General features: G+C 43.9%; 1 protein-coding gene across 1 annotated transcript in view; it reads right to left on the bottom strand.

Moving 5' to 3' along the window:
• The window catches only part of Mak (male germ cell associated kinase), a 46,305-nt gene extending 36,087 nt beyond the window's left edge, over positions 1 to 10,218 (bottom strand). Inside the window, exon 1 of the mRNA XM_052157430.1 lies at positions 10,145 to 10,218. The gene's annotated coding sequence lies outside the window, so the exon portion shown is untranslated. The remainder of the gene's footprint in view (positions 1 to 10,144) is intronic.
• Between the last annotated feature and the right edge of the window lie 7,099 nt (positions 10,219 to 17,317).

Genomic DNA, 17,317 nt, shown 5'->3' with positions numbered 1-17,317 from the left:
AAGGCATGGGGAGAATAGTAACACAGAGGAGTTTCTTACTTCACTTAAATAACATGACATTGTCTTTTCAATTAAGCCAAGAGATGTTTAAGTCTAATTATGGGGCTAGAGAGACGGCTCAGCGATTAAGAGCACTGACTGCTCTTCCGAAGGTCCTGAGTTCAATTCCCAGCAGCCACATGGTGGCTCACAACCATCTGTAATGAGATCTGATGCCCTCTTCTGGTGTGTCTGAAGACAGCTAAACAGTGTACTTACATGTAATAAATAAATAAATCTTTTAAAAAGTCTAATTATGAATACACTCATACAAAGAAATAGGAAATGCAAACCGCTTTTACACGCAGGCACGTAAGGCGGGCAAGCACAGGTGACAGGTGAGCCTGGGAGTGTCTTTGGCTCTGGGTTATGCACACCCACCCTCTCTTGTAATAATGCACTCGGCAGCCCCGTTCCTTCGCCTGCATATGCGATGCACTCACGTACCTTTCTAAGTAATGCACCTAGCAAAACCAGAACCCCTTGAATCCCACCGGCACCAGGTAATACATACTCCCATCTCTGAACAACAGTGCAGATTTTTCCACCCCTAGTCAAAAAAAAAAATCAAATTTGACAGTTTCTATTCTACTTAACCCTATTCCCAATATATTGTTGGGAAAGAATAGAAAGAATCACTGCGCATGCGTAGCACCTCGGGGCTCAAAGAATAGAAAAGGGGATGTGCCCTGAAGTGCTGCGCATGCGCAGTGACACAAAACTGTGTCCTCAAGAGAACTTTTAGGTGACTCCACTACTCACCATCTAAAGCCCGGGCATATTTGGGCATGCGTGTGATTATAATAAGTAACATTATGAGGAGGAACAGGCACAGTAGACAAAATGAATCCATGATCCAATCTACCTATCAAAATTGAGAACCATGCCAATTTTGCCCGTAGTCACCACCATCTCCTCCCCAAGCAAGCTGAGTCTCCGAGCACTCCCATTCACGGGGCTCGCTGACAACCTTGACGGTGACCCCTCTGCGAGCTGTAATCTCGCTTTGCTCTCAACAAAGGAATTTTGCTGTGTTTGCAAGTCTGTGTGAGCTCTTACTTCCAATTCTTTGGATAAGAAGCAAAGAACCAGAAAACACCCATCCTGGACCCCAACCACTAATAGCATGTGTTATACGTGTAAGTACGAGCACATAGGTGTGGTTATTTGGGAATATATGTGATTACGTGTGATGGGATTTAAGAGACACACCTGCAAAGCTGTGGAACGTGGTATCTCACTGAATTATTGAATCTGAGTTAGAGGATTAAGAATTGAGGCTGGAGATGCAGCTCAGGTGGTAGAGAGCCGGCCTAGCACGCTCAGAGCTCTGGGCTGGATCCCTGGTACTGGCTGGCACAGGTACCTGGAATCCCAGCACCCAGGGATTGGAAACAAGAGGATTAGCAGTTCAAGGTTTTCTCCTGTACAGAAAGTTTAAAGACAGTCTGGAACACAGGAGACTCAGTCTCCAAACCAACCAACCAACCAACCAACCAGCCAGCCAACCAACCAACCAACCAACCAACCAGCCAACCAGCCAGCCAAAAAGCGGACTAAGGCTCAAATCTCTACCTGACTTCCAAATTCCTACATAATGGTTTGAAAACCTTTTGCTGGACCAAGGTAACTGAAAGAGGCTTATAGTCCAGCTCTAAGATGCTATAAAAACTATGAATATACACCTTTAAAATGATTTATTATGGGCCTGAACGATGACTTAGTAGGCCCAGGTGATTGCTGCCAAGCCTGATGACCTGAGTTCAGTCCCCGGGACAGGGGACCCAGGACCCATGTTAGTGGAAAGAGAGAAATGATTCCCACAAGGTGTCTCCTCTCCTCCCCACCCCCTCTCTCTCACAACACATACATAATAAAACTATTTATTTGTGGTACAGGGCATTGAACGCAGGACCTCACATGTGCTTGGCAAACACTCTACAACTGATCTACATACACCCTCACCCTAGAATACATATTTTCAAAAACTTTAAACTTCTCCCACTAACAGATCAGTTGTGTGTGTGTGTGTGTATAATTTTTTTTTTTTTTGGTTTTGTTTTTTCGAGACAGGGTTTCTCTGTGAAGCCCTGGCTGTCCAGGAACTCACTCTGTAAACCAGGCTGGCCTCGAACTCAGGAATCCGCCTGCCTCTGCCTCCCAAGTGCTGGAATTAGCCCGGCCAGCTTTGTAATTATTAACCAAAAACGAAAAACAAAAGAAAGAAAAAAAAAAGGCCATTGGTGGCTGACATACACATATTCTCTTGCAACCGAGAGCAGAGCGAAACAAGTAAAACAAAAATCTTTGCCGAATGATTGCTTTTCTCACAATGATCACCGAGATCACAATTGCTCTTTGTCCTAACAACACGTGGCTGGCATTAAGATGGCGTGGGTACCGTAAATAAATGGCCCGTGTCAACCTGGGGCGGTGTCCTGACGCTGCTGCATCCTTTCACCAGCGACAGCGGGTGCTCGGGAAACCCCTGCTCACTTCTTTGCACAACAGAGAAGCCGCAGGAAACTTTCTGGAAAGGAAAGGAACTCAATAATTTGAGGCTTTCCATCTTCCAGGTATTCAAAGCGCAGAAATAAACTTGTGAGGTCCCTGGAAGTCATTACTACCTTCATCGACAGCAAGTGATTTCCTCTAAGTGATTGCCAATCTGCACTGAAACTAGTATAGTCTGTAGCTTAACCAAGAAATAGAATTAACACAGAGCAGGAGTTTCCAGTTCTGCCCTTCCTGTACAGAATCTGACAACCCTCTCTTGACTGGCCACGCCCCATGCGGCTCATGGTCATGTGACTTGTTCCGACCAATAAACGATGAACAGAAGCAGTGGGGTCAGGGATGCAGTAGTCCCAGCAGGCTGCTGTTCAGCGTGGGTCCCTGGGGTAAAGAAGATAAGCAGAATGGGGACAGTGCTAGGCCAAGGGCAGCTAGTCAGGGATGGGAGAGTGAAACAGTCCTTGAGGTTGCATCATTTGTCACTAGAGGAACAGAGACCAACAAATAACCTGGGATCACTGTCGCTCTCTGGCCATGCAATCAGAACCTGCAGTACCCTGCGCCCCCTCCCCAGCCCCCCAGCCCCTTTCAGTCCAGAGTCCAGGGTATGGTCCCTTATTGCATTTACTAGTCAAGTGGCTGTAGAGCTTTCAAGTGACCAGTTTGAGGTTGTCCACAAAGTAACCTCTCTCAGATCTGTGGTGACTGTACTTGAGTTTTTCATTAAATAACTGGAATTTATTTTAAAATATTATTTGAATATCGAATAACTGCTTTATATCTTTTTTTAATTAAAAAAATACAGATATGTATTAAAACAATCCAAGGGACAGAGCGTAGCGCCAGACCAGGACCAGGTGCACGGCTACGAGTGTGTGGGGACAGAAATGATTTAGGTTTTAAATGTTTCAGAACTTTGGAATGTTTACACATACATGTGTTGAAGTAGCTTAAGGATGGGGTCCAATTCTAAGGCCGAAATCCACAAATGTTTTGTGCATACCTTTGCCACATAATTTGCAGGTAACTTTATACAGTGCTTTAGAGAGCTTGAGGTTTCTGTGTGTCGTGTGACTGTCACATGAAGTAACTTGTACAATTTTCTACTTTTGGGATTACAGCCTAACACAAAAATGTTAAGTTTTGCAACATGATAGACTTCCTGTTTCTGAATTTGTTGCTCAATTTATATTTATTAAGCAGTCAGATGAGAACAGTATTGGTATACATAGATCTAACAAGAATTTATCAACATGTATGTGAAACTCTTGGGAGAGTATGAGATTCAGGCATTTCCACATTTAAAAAAAAAGCAATATGCCAGGTACATCTATGTCACCGATGCCTTCAAGTTGCATTTCCATGTTCTTATAGACAAATATGTGGAAAGTATAAAGAACATAACAGATGGGGAAGGGAAGGGCCTCCTGTCACTCTGCTCCAACTGTTACAAATGAATCTACACAACTTTATTTTAAAAATATAAATTTTCCAGAGCTTTGTGGGCTTTAAAACCACATCTTTGGATGCCCTGGAATGGTTCTGGTGGTCTCTTAGGTTCCAGCAGGTCTTGGTTTTATAACTGTAATTGGACACAGCAAGGCACAGTCTAACTGTGCTCTGTGCAGCACGGATGCTCACTGGTTCCCTCAGTTGTTCTGATTTTGTTCTGCATTTGAAGAGATGGTCTTTCAACAAGTGTCTCTTGGCCGTTCTTGGCTTTTAGGAATCTCTCATTGTGCTAAAGACTTCCTGCTTAGCCTTCAAATAACACCATCAGAAGACAACTTTCTCTAAAATGTCCCTTACAGGTCAGTTCTTCCTTCCAGGGTGATTCTCCTCCGACTGTAACACTCTTCACTCTGAGGTAACACTCAGAGATGCTTCTCTCTGACATGCAGCGACTGAGACCCAACAAGGATGTGTCCTAGCTGTCAAAGTCCCCAAGGCTTCCCAAAACAGGCTTTCTGAGCTCTCTCGACATTCACAAAAGCACACACCATAGCAAAATCACGTGGTTCCTTGTTTTCAGGGATGTATCTGGAATGTGGTGAGGCTTTTAGATCATGGGGAATGTCTATGAATTTAACACTTCTTCAGATAGGAAACATTTTCTTCAAAGGTACACTGGAACAATTAGGCTGAGTAACTCCAGAGTAAGGCCTTGCGTTTGCAGGCTGCTATTTATATTTAGGATTTTTCCATCTTTCTCAGCCTATGCCTAGGTGGAAGGTCCTAAGGAATGACAACAAGTGGCTTTTGATTTGCCTGAAAAAAGTGATAGTTTTCCCAAATGGTCTTTGCAATGACTACTCCTGGTTGTCAACTTGACTCTATCTGGAATGAACTACAGTCCAGAACTGGAAGGCTCACCTGAGATCCTGATCTTGAGGCTGGGAGATACAAGTTCCTGACCTGCATCTTGGCTTGGAGATCTTGAAGCATTGTGGCCATGAATCCCAGGAGAGTAAGGCAAGGAGATCTCTGAGTTCAAGGTCATCTGGGACAAAGCTAGTTCCAGATCCAGGTGTGGTGGCACACACCTTTAATCTGGGCTGCACCTTCTGCTGGAGACCTACATAAGGACATTGGAAGAAGGAAGATTCTCTCACTTCTTCACCTGCTTGACTCATGGGACTGAGCAACTGCTAGATCCTTGGACTTCCATTCACAGCTGCTGCTGACCATTGTTGGGGAGCTGGACTACAGACTATAAGACATGAACAAATTCTCCTACTATATAGAGACTGCCCATACATTCAGTGACTCTAGAAAACCCTGACTAATACAGTCTTTATGCTATACAAAGATAGAAATCAAAATATCAAGGTATCAATGTAGAAAAAAATTACCATAGAAACTACATCTAAAATGTAGACTTATAAAGAGATTTATTTGTATATTTGACATATGTTAATGTATATGGGTGTTCTGTCTGCATGTATGTCTGCACATCTGAAGAAAGCACAGGATACTATGAGACTAGTTATAGACGCTGTGAGCTGACATGTGGGTGGTGCTTGGATTTGAACTCAAGACCTACAGAAGAGCAGCCAGGGCTCTTAACTGACAAGCCACCTCTCCAACCCTGACAGTTCTTAACTGAGATGTTTTTTTTTCCCCTTTTCCCGCATGAGCAAACAACTATGGAAAGAGTTTTGTGGTGCTTGTTCTAGTTGGGCTATGCGCTATGATTTAGCAGTGCACAGACTAAAACACAGTTGACTCTATTCCAGTTTTGCAGCTCATCACAGCACTTCAGATTACTGCCCTGTCTTCCCAGCTACTCCCAGCCCCGGCCCCACCCCTCAGGGGCACACACCTGTCTTTTGGGGAAATGGGTTCTCAGAGAGGGGTTTATCAATCTTTCTGGTTTAGTAACAACACAGAACATTTATTTCAGCAGAAGGCTGCATCACAGCCTTCTCCCTGCTAATAAGAATGTAAACCAAGCTCACAGGGACTTGAACGAACTGTTCATGATTAGCCAGAGAATCAAGGACAAAGTAGACCTGATAATTTAGACTTGAAAGTCTTTGGTTTCTGAGTATGATATCGAACTTATAACCTCCATTCTTTGGCTTTACAGTTGCTGCACTTCAAAAAGGAACAACCCCTTTGTTCCAAAGCTACACAGCCTCTGTACCATAGCTCAACCATAAAACTGGAAATAGCAGCACAAGAACTGTCAGTAGACAGAGGCCTGGGCTGTCAGTGGACAGAGGCCTGGGCTGTCAGTGGACAGAGGCCTAGGCTGTCAGTGGACAGGGGCCTGTGGCTGTCAGTGGACAGGGGCCTGTGGCTGTCAGTGACAGGGGCCTGTGGCTGTCAGTGGACAGGGTCCTGTGGCTGTCAGTGGACAGGGTCCTGTGGTTGGCAGTGACAGGGACCTATGGTGCCAACCACTCTACCTTGAACCTTGGAGTTGCACCTGGATCATTCTGATTTCTGGAAAGAGACTAAAAAGTTCCTTGAAGCAGTGAAGAGAAAGTTCTAGATACTTGAAGGTTAAGGCAGAAAAAGTCTACACGAAGCATTGTCATAAAAATAATGTAATTCTGAGGCTGGAGAGATAACTCAGTGGTTAAGAGCACTTGTTCTTGCAGAGGACGAAGGTTTGATTCCCAGCACCCACATATAGTTCACAGCTCCAGTTACAGGTCTCATACAACACATAGACATATGTGCAAGCAAATCACTTATACACATAAGATAAAAATAAGTAAGTCTTCCAAATTTTAAAGACGCGATTCTGGACTACACTGGAGATTCTGGAATGCACTGGAGAATTGGCTCCATGAATAGTAGGCACTGTTTTGAAAGCGTGAGGATCTGAGTGTGGATACCTGAGCATTCACAGGAAAACCTGGGTGTGGTCACATGTGCTCTAACCCCCTGGCTTTGGGAAGCAGAGCCAGGAGGACCCCTGGTGTGCGCCAGCTTCCAGCCTAGTCCAGATTCAGGTGGGAGACCCATCTTATGGGGAGAGTGAGAAATGGGGACACTTGGCCTCCTCTGGCCTCTGCACACACGGATAGAATGGTCTGATAGATGTCCTTTTACTCAATTGTTTTCCTGCTAACAGCTAAGGGAGCACGAGGCGTTGAGAGCATGAGGGGGACGGGTCATGGAGGTGGTGCTGAGGAGGGACTCGCTGCTTTAGCAGGGACCAGAAAAGGGAATGCTGGTGAGCAAAGATGTGGAGCAGAGGGCCGGCTTAGGGCAGCAGTATCCAGCAGGGAGAAGCAGAAGGTAAGACTGTGCCTGAACGAGCAGCAGAAACCACGTAGCGCCCACTTCAGAACCTGGGAGATGAACTGTCGGACCGCTACTCAAACCATCAACCACTGTCACCAAGCCGTTCCTCCAGGCAGAGGCCCACCCTGCCCGCTCGTGCCCGGCGCTCACAGTCAGCAGACCACCCACCCCATGATGGCTCTCCGCTCTGCTCTGGAAGCTGGACCATTTTTGATTTTAAGCTATTCTGCAAACTTAATTTCTTAAGCTGAACTAACCAACCTGCGAATAAACAATGGAGATCGAAATTCTATTTTTGAGGACACTGGTGGAAGAGACGGGACTTAGATGTAAGGGACAGCCAGCAGGGATCACAGCCATGTCTCAGTACTGTGGTTGGCAGAAACTGAGGATGGTGCAGATGTCAATGGATAATTAAAAGATCAGAAACCTTACCTCCTTCTAGGTTAAACACGCGTTGTATCCTACACTTCCTGTCAAATGCTTTATACAGACTTCACCTGACTCATATTAACTTTAAAGTAAACAAATTTTCATGTTGGAAGGCGTTTCCTGTTCCTTCCATCCTCCCAAGATATAGGGACGACGACTCAGTGAGCCGAGGCACAGCTGTGAAGGTGGTGTGCCCCTTCAGGACGGGCCTGCTCTGTTGTTTTGAGACAGGGTCTCTCACGAGTTGGCTTGCCAATCGGGCTTGTCTAAATGATCTGAGCTTGCCTTTGAAACTGCAAACGTGTGTGCTTCTGTGTCTGTCTGTATTGTTTGTTTGTTTGTTTGTTTGTGTTCAGTTTATTTGTTTCTTTTCATATGAATTCTGTAGATTGAACTCAGGTCCTCCTGAGTGTGTGGTGCGGAGCAAGCACCCTCCCATTCCTGAAGGTAGAAATCAGTATTCACTGATTGTACAAAATAGCTACTTTACTGGTGCAGCACAGCAAGCTCCCCCGGACTGATTACTACTCAAAAAGCAGTGCCTAACCCAAGAAAAAGCACAACCAATGCCCATGGGCCTCCCTCTCACACACAGTAACAGCGCTGTAAGCTATTTATGTAAGCCAACTGGTGAGGACGCGGAATTTACGACGGTACCGCCATGACACCCACTGACTTTCACGCAAGTTAAACAAATATTCCATGCTGACCTTAAAAAGGACAATCACTCAGAGGCTCAACCAAAGATCCTTAATAAATATTCATTCTCCCGAATTTACTTTGATCAAACTGTGTAATCACTGCCTAAGTGCACAGTTACTGTAAAATCTCAACTAGCTAATAAGAGATTTAAATAAGATTAAAAAGGATTATGGTGGAGGGCAGATGGAGGGAAAATGTGCCTGTCAATCATCCAACAGATAAGGTCTGGATAGGTCTTAGAAGAACACGCCATCAGAACATTTCAAGGCTGTCATTAACTTTGTAAACAAAACTGTAGCATTGAAGAATTGTGCATCAGCTAAAAACAAAACAGAAAAACAAAACGAGACAATACAAAGATTCCACTTTAATCAAGTGGCAGGCATACTTACAGAAATCAAAAGAGAGATTATTGTAATGGGAAAAGAAAGATTCATCCTTCCCTTCTTCCCCTGCCCCTCTCCAGACTGGGCCTCATGAGGCCCCGACTGGCCTTGAGTTAGGTTAGTCAGTTATGATAGCTTTGAATTCTTGGTCTTCCTCCTTCACCTTCTAAGTGTTAAGATGAAGAACCACTACACCAGGCAGGAAAAGATTCTGTCTCATATTTATTGCAAGACCACAAAGCCAGCTCTGTGTGAATATTTGTAAATTGTTTAAAAATTAATTAATGGACCCACAGCATGCAGAGAGCTAAGAGCAGGTTGCCCAAGGCTAGCTCTGTGGAGAGGGGACAAGTCTCACTTCCCCAGCACTACCCATAGGTTGGAGGTGACTTCTGCAACCGCGACTATTTCTACTCCATTGGTAAAACAAGTGACCTCTATAAGAATCCTTTACCATTATAACAAATGACATAGTAACAACAGGTGACATTACACAGCGACATAAATCGACATAAATCCCTTTTCCTGAGTTCCATAGCTCCGCCTACATTAAAGGCCCAATCTGGCAGTAAGGAGCCAGTCTTTGTCTGGCGCACTCTGATCCTTCCGAGCTAAGTTTTCTGGAGCAGAAGTAATGGGGGTTGGGGACAGGGGGATTCTGACCCCTGAGCGTGAGTCTTCCAGGATTGAAGAGGACAGCTAGGCCACCCCTCTGTGCCCTGCCTCAGCTTTTACCTGCATGCAACCTGAAATGCACCAAGGAGGGCTGGAGTTGGACCTTCTCTTTCTTTCCCTCCATTTCTACTTTATAAGATCCGAACCCAGTTTTGCTTCCCCGTACCACCCCGTATCCAGTCCTGCGCTTCGCTCCTAAAAGTAGTTTCAATGCACTGTGTGCACCCTGAGGTTGTGTAGGGGATCCAGGGCACCAGGCTCAGGTTAGGAGTCTCTCTGAAGAGGGGTTGAGGGAGGCCAGCGTCAAGTCCCAGAGAGCCCTAGGGAGCCTGGGAAACTCTGGGGGAGGCCTGGGGGCCCCCGGGAGTCCTCGGAGCTCTAGGGAGCCTGCAGGAACCTGGGGAGCTTAGTTAGCCAGGGAGCCAGGCCCCTGCCCACAGCCTCTCATTCCCCGGCCCGCCGCTCCGCCCTGGGACCCTCCTCCCGACCGCCCGTACCGGCATCCAGGTCCCGCCTCCCGGCTGAGAGTAGCCCTGGCTGGTCTGGGCACCGAGGCCACATGCCCGGCGGTTTCGAAGCTCAGGTCGGGCTGGGTCCCGCAGCCTACTCGGGATTACCCGCCGGCGCGGGCAGCTTACCTCGATCGCTCCCTTGTGAAGCTCCAGCGCCGTGTGTGTTTCGTATCCTAGGAAACGGCCAGGGCGCGCCAGCCCGCGCGCCTAACCCGCTCACGCCACGCCCACGGAGGGCGGGGTCGAGCGGACACACCACGCCCACCGCCGAAAGCCTCGCCTCCGCGAAGGCGGGATTCAGGGAACACCAGGCTAATCTAGTCTACCTGTCAATCTTTTTTGGTTGCTGTATTTTTGTGAAATGACTAATAGTGTTTATTTATTCTTGAAACATTTTCCATTATATAAGTGTCCACTTGAAGCTATGCAAATTATATAATTTACTTCTATAACAGGGACTCACTAGATAATTTTTGTTGGCTTTCACGATGTAGAAGGTGACTCAGATCTTGTTAGGAAATATTTTGAAACTGAGAAGCTAGGCTACAGCATAGTGAACTTGGATACACATGACTTAGCACATTGGGTGTGTGCTAGAGCCCACTGTTCCACTGGCACAAAGAAACAACACTTCACCACCAGGAACAAACCCTATGTAACTGCAGCTTGAGAACCAGACTCACAATAATATGTGAATCAAAACGGGAACTAATATACAAATACTGGACACTTTAAAACTGAATAAGTAACTCATCAAATCCTGTAGAATAAACGAAGTCTATCTTTAAAGGGAAATGTCTAATCCCTATATGAAGCAATTTGCATAGCAATTTGCATGTCCCATGGCTTTAATAAATAAGACACTGACTTGTGCATATGAAATTCACTATGGGCTAGGACAGGGACAACAACATCAATCACAGGGGACGGAAGAGGAAGTAACAGTGGGGACACACATGCACGAAAGCACAGTGCGATCATGTCAGACGATTAGGAAGTGGAGATCTGAAGAACACAGGAAGAAAAATAGGTGATGCTCACAAAGAGAGAGTTAACTCTTGGAAATCAATCTCTTTTTTAATTTTTTCTTTTATTTTTGAGATTATAATGTAAGTATATCTTCTCCTTCCTTTTCCACCCTCCAGACCCTCCCACACAAGCCTCCCGTCTTTCGTTCAAATTCCTGGCGTCTTCTTTTCTCATTAGTTGTTGTTACATGCATATATGCACATATGTGAATATTTCTAAATGTAACCTGCTCAGTCTGTACAATGTAGTTCGTATGTATGCCTTCAGAGATGACCATTTGTTATTAGCTAACAACAGATGTGCTCTTTCCCGGGGAAGAGCATTTCTCCCATTCACAGTGTTCCTTAGTTACCTGGAGTTCTTTGTGTGTGGTTAAGCAGTTCATTTGTATAGCAATGTACTAAAGACAGTCATGCTTAGAGACATTTCTTAACAACTGATTCCATAAAGTCAAGATTTCTTTACATGTTCATTTATCCTTAGAATACATCCCACAGAAAGTACGCTGTAACAGCCTGTTTTCAAAAGCTACTTCCATTTCTTTTTTGTTTTGGCTTATATACTTAAGGTTAGCTATATTTATTTCTACTTGTATTCAGTTTTAGTGTTTCCAGCCTATGCATGTGGTGGAACAAATGGGACAGAATATTTGGAAAGAAAAACTACAGGGAGAACAGCAGCATACTTGAAACCCCGGAAGGGATTCTCCAACAATTTAATAAATGATTTCTTATTGATAACTGGATCTGGTGGTATAGTCCTGTAATCCCAGGACTCTGGAGGCTGACACAGGAGGGTCTTGAGTTCAGGGCTCGCCTGGGTTACATAATGAGTTCAAGGACAGCTTGAAGTCTAAAGTCAGATCCTGCAGAACGACAGTGAGGGTTAAGAAGGAGGAGTTGGTGAATATGACCAAAGCACACATGTATGTCACTCAAAGAGCAAGCAAACAGTAAAGTCAGCCGCCAACAGCATGAACAGCCCACTTTGAATACTTAACTGAAAGGCCTGAGAAGGGTTAAGATGCTCCAGGAAGAATGAATGAATGAATGAATGAATGAACCATTGTCACATGATCTGCAATAACCCATTGAACTTGGCTCCCTCTCAGAACAGTGGTCCTCATCTTTAATTACAGTTGCCAGAGAGACCAAGGTAGCAGGAGCTCAAGGTAAAAGACTCCCTGGAACTCACTCTGAAGCCACCGCACCCTACACCCCACTCTCTTATTATGACTTTAACTTTGAGACACGTACGGTGTTGGTTGTCACTAAGCTGCAATCCACCCAGTGCGGATGTGAACATGCTCATCCATGGACACGTCTTTGAAATATAATATGGAGTGGGTTGGAATTGCTTTTTATTTTTAGAATGAACTGGATGTAGCCCAGGCTAGCCTTGAACTCACCGTGTAGAAGGCTGAACATGAACTGGTGATCTTCTGGCCCCTGAGGACCCAGTTTGGGAAGGGGAAATGCTGATTTACACTAAGTCTTTTTGAGGGTGAACTCTATGGTTACATAGCCCATTGCCTTTGAGAGTACTTGGTGGAGGAACTGTTTAGCCACAGCACTGATGAAGCAAGGGGTGGGGGGGGGGGAGGAAGAGGAACGGGAGGGAGAGAGAGAGAGGGAGAAGGAGGGGAGGGGGAGAGGGACAGACAGAGGCAGAGACACAGAGAGCAAGTAAGTGCTAACTTCCTTTCAGTGGACCATATAAAGCCTCCACTGTCTCCCACTAGTGACACATACTGGGTTCTAAATCTCTCTCTCTCTCTCTCTCTCTCTCTCTCTCTCTGTGTGTGTGTGTGTCTGCGTGCGCACGTATGCACACATGCATATATGTGCAAGTGCACATTCCCACCCACACTCAAAGGCCAAAGGCAAATACCAGGCCCCCACTCTGTATCAGTCTCTGACATTACTCCCTTTAGTCAAGGTCTATCACCTTGACTAAATCAGTCAGCAATCCTCCTGTCTCCGCTCCCCACAGCACTGGGTCACACGCACATGTGGCCACTCCTGGCATTTGACGTGGATTCTAAAGATTCGAATTGGGTTCCCGGAGCTTTAACAGCAAGTGCTCTCTCCCTGAACTGTCTCCTCAGCATCTTCAGGGTCCAAACCTTTAACAGAGAAACGCTGGAGACCCACCTGTTACGTGCTATACCATAAATAGCCACAAGGTGGCACTGTTCTACAATCTCCTCTCTCCCGCCTCCCGCCATTTCTTTCACCCATACATCTTTCCTTGATTCCTTTCGTTCTTTCTTTCTTTCTTGACTTCTTTCTCTCTCCACCTTTCATCTGTCTGTCTGTCTTTCTATTTATTTTTCTTTCTATGGGAAAGTTACAAAAATGTATTTGTGGAGTTTTGCCTTTTTTCATCTCTTTTTTTGATTTATGGAATACTTCATATATGAGTACACTATATTTACATTACATCTTGTTCTCCCCTAAACCCTCTCTTGAATTTATGACCTCTTTTCAAAATAATTATTCTTATTATATATATTTTGATACAGTGTCTCACTCTGTAATCTAGGCTGGGCTGGAGCTCACTAAATAGCTCAAGATGGTCTCAAATCACAGCGATATATCTGCCTTAGCTTCCAGAGTGCTAGGGTGAGCCGCCATGCCGGGTTAAGTATTTGCTCTTGGTTTCTTCTTTAGTTGAAAATGGATTTCTTCTTTCATATCATATCCCCTGATTACAGTTCCTCTACTCTTCCCAGTTCCTCCCCACCTGCCCTTCCATCCGGATCCCTTTCTGTTTCTCATTAGAAAGTGAACAGGATAGTAATCTAAGGGATAATAATAAAATAAGGTAAACTAAACTAAACTAAACTAAAAACTAACACACCAAAATTGGACAAAACAAAGAAATACAAGGAAAAGAACCCGAAAAGGCACAAACACCTGAAATCCACCCAGGAATCCCACAAAGTCACTAAACTGGACAGACCCGGTGCAGACCCGTGCAGAGCCTGTGAACGCTGTGTCAGTCTCTGTGAGTTCATATGAGTTCTGCTCAGCTGATTTAGAGAGTCTTGTTTTCTTGGTGTTCTCCACGCCCTCTGGCTTTTACACTCCCTCTGCCTCCTCTTCTGCAGGGTTCCCAGAGTCCCGGGGAGGAGAGATTTGATGGAGACATCCCATTTAGGGCGAAGGGTTCCAGGGTCTCTCTATGCGAATTGTCCGGCTGTGGGTCTCTGTAGTTGGCCCCGCCTACCGCAAGAGGGAGCTTCTCTGATAATGGCTGAGCGAGGCACTGATCTGAGAACAGTGTGTCACCAGAAGTCATTTTATTGATGCTTCCTTTCAATAGATGAATGGTATTTTGTTTACCCTAGGTCCTGGGGCTATTAAATCTAGGTTCGTGGTCACTTGTGGGGGGTTCCTGGTGGATTAAATTGATGGGCTTTCATAGGTTGACCCGTCCCTGCATCCCTGGGATGAAGCCTACTTGATCATGGTGGATGATCTCTTAGATGTTCTTAGATTTGGTTTGCAAGTATTTTATGAGAATTTTTGCATTTATGTTCACAAGGGAAAATGTTCTGTAATTCTTTCTCTCTAGGGTCTGTGGTTTGTTTGGTGGTTTGTTTGTTTGGTGTTTGTTTGCTTTCCATTGGGAGACTTTTAATGACTGCCTATATTTCACTAGGGGTTATAGGTCTGTTTACATTGCTTGTCTGATCTTGATTTAACTCTGGTAAGTGATAGATATTGAGAAAAATATTCATTTATTTTAGAGTTTCCAAGTCAGTGAAGTGCAGGTTTTTAAAATATGTCCTATGATTCTCAGGGTTCCCCCCTCCCTTTTTTGGGCTTTGGATTTGGGTTTTTTTTCCGAGACAGGGTTTCTCTGTGTAGCCCTGGCTGTCCTGGAACTCACTCTGTAGACCAGGCTGGCCTCGAACTCAGAAATCCGCCTGCCTCTGCCTCCCCGAGTGCTGGGATTACAGGCGTGCGCCACCACCGCCTGGCTGGGGTTTCCCCATTTTTAGTCCCCTTTTCATTTTTCATTTTGTTAATTTGGATATTTTTCACCACCTTTTTAGTTATTTTTTGAATAATAATTTGATTTTCTCAAAGAGAAAACCCAAGTCTCTGTTTCATTGATTCTTTGAATTGTTTTTTGTTTGTTTGTTTGTTTCTATTTTATTGATTTCAACCCTGAGTTTGATTATTTCTTGCCATCTCCTCCTTTGGGTATGATTTCTTTCCTTCCTTCCTTCTATTCTTGTTATTGTTCTAGAGCTTTTGGTATGGTGTTAAGGTACTAGTATCAGGGTATGAGTATCTTTCCTTTTTTTCAAAAATGTAGACACTTTTTTACTTGCCTTTTAGAACTGCTTTCAATGTTTAAACACGTTAAACCATGAAACCCATAGGTTTAAATACGTTGTGTATTTATTTTCATTCAACCTAGAAAGTTTTAAATTTCTTCCTTATTTTTTGTTGTGACCCATTTTTTTCATTTAGTTCTAAGTTGTTCCATTTGCATACATTATAAGCTTTCTGTGGTTTCTGACTTTGAAATCCAGTTTTAATCCGTGGTGATCAGATAAAATCCAGGGTGTATTTCAGTTTCCTTGTAGGTGATGAGATTTTCTTCGATATAAGTATGTGGTCAATTTGGGAGAAAGTTTCATGAGGTCCTGAGAAGAAGGCATATGCTTTTGTATTCAGATGAAATATTCTGTAAATATGTATTCAGTCCGTTTGGTTTATGGTATCAGAGGGCCTGAGAATTTTTCTGTTTAATTTTTGTCTGGATGACAAAACTGGCATCCTCACTTGACAAGAGTGGGGAACTGAAGTCTCCCATTAACAGTGTGTGAAGATCAATGTGTGATTTAAGCTGTAGTAGTATTTATTTCATGAATTTGGGTACCCTGTGTTTGGTCATAGATGTTAAGAATTGTAATGTCCTCTTGGTGGACTTTCCTTTGATGAGTATGTAGTGTCTTCCCTATATCTTCTGATTAGTTTTGGTTTGATGTCTATTTTGTCAGATATTAAAATGCTGCTCCAGCTTGCTTCTCAGGTTCATTTTATTGGAATATCTTTTTCCATCCTTTTACCCTGGGGTGATGTCTATCCTTGAAGATATCCATTCTTGGATGCTGCAGAAGGATAGATCCTGTTTTTACATCCATTCTGTTAGTCTGTGTATTTTTATTTTGGAATTGAGACCATTGATACTAAGAGATATTAATGAACAGTGCTTGTTTGTTCTTGTTATTCTGTTGTTGTTGTGGACTGTGTGTATGTGTGTGTGTGTGTGTGTGTGTTTCCTCTCTTTTGATTGGCCAGTATGGGATTATTTATTCCTTGTGGTTTCTAGAGTGTTTAGGCTGGAATTTTCAGGCTAGCACCTTCTGTAGGGCTGGATTTGTTGATAGCTATTGCTTAAATTTTTTTTATCATGGAATTTCTTATATTTTCATGTTTTGTGAATGAAAGTTTTGCTGGGTATAGTAGTCTGAGATGGCATCTGTGGTCCCTTAGAGTAGTCCACCTGTCCAGGACCTCCCTGCTGGCTATTGGCGTCTCCACTGCAAAGTCAGGTGTAATTCTAGTAGGTCTGCATTTATATATTACTTAGTCTGTTTCCCTTGCAGCTTTTAACTGTCTTTCTTTTTTCTGTATATTTACTGTTTTAATTATTATGTTAGGAGGGGACCTTCTTTTCTGGTCCAGTCTATTTGGTGTTATGTTTGCTTCTTGTATCTTGATAGTCATCTCCTTCTGTAGGTTGTGGCCACTTCTATGATTTTTTTTTTTTGAAAATATTTTCTATGCCTGTGAACTAGGCCTCTTCTTCCTATTATATTCCTATTATTCTTCAATCTGGTCTTCATTCATAGTGTCCCAGACTTCCTGGATGTTTTGTGCCAGGAATTTTTGGATTTAGCATCTTCTTTGACAGAGGTACCCGTTTCTTCTCTTGTGTTTTCAGTGGCCGAGATGATATCTTCCATTTCTTACAGTCTTTTGGTGAAACTTGCCTCTGAGCTTCCTGTTGAGTTCTTAAAATTATCATTTTCTCTCAGTTTTGGTTTTCTTTATTGATTCTATTTTCATTTTCAGGTCTTGAACAGTTTTATTCATTTCCCTCCACTGCTTGTTTTTGTTTTCATTGATTTCTTTAAGAGATTTATCCATTTCCTCTTTAAGTAACTCTACTGTATTCAGAATGGCTATTATAAGGTCTTTGTCTCACGTTTTAGCTATGCTGCTGATCTTCAGGTTGTGCCTTGGG

The sequence above is a fragment of the Apodemus sylvaticus genome, chromosome 14 (assembly GCF_947179515.1).
Source record: "Apodemus sylvaticus chromosome 14, mApoSyl1.1, whole genome shotgun sequence".
NCBI lineage: Eukaryota > Metazoa > Chordata > Mammalia > Rodentia > Muridae > Apodemus > Apodemus sylvaticus.
The sequence above is the reverse complement of the archived record's forward strand: the minus strand, read 5'-3'. Positions and strand labels throughout refer to the sequence as shown.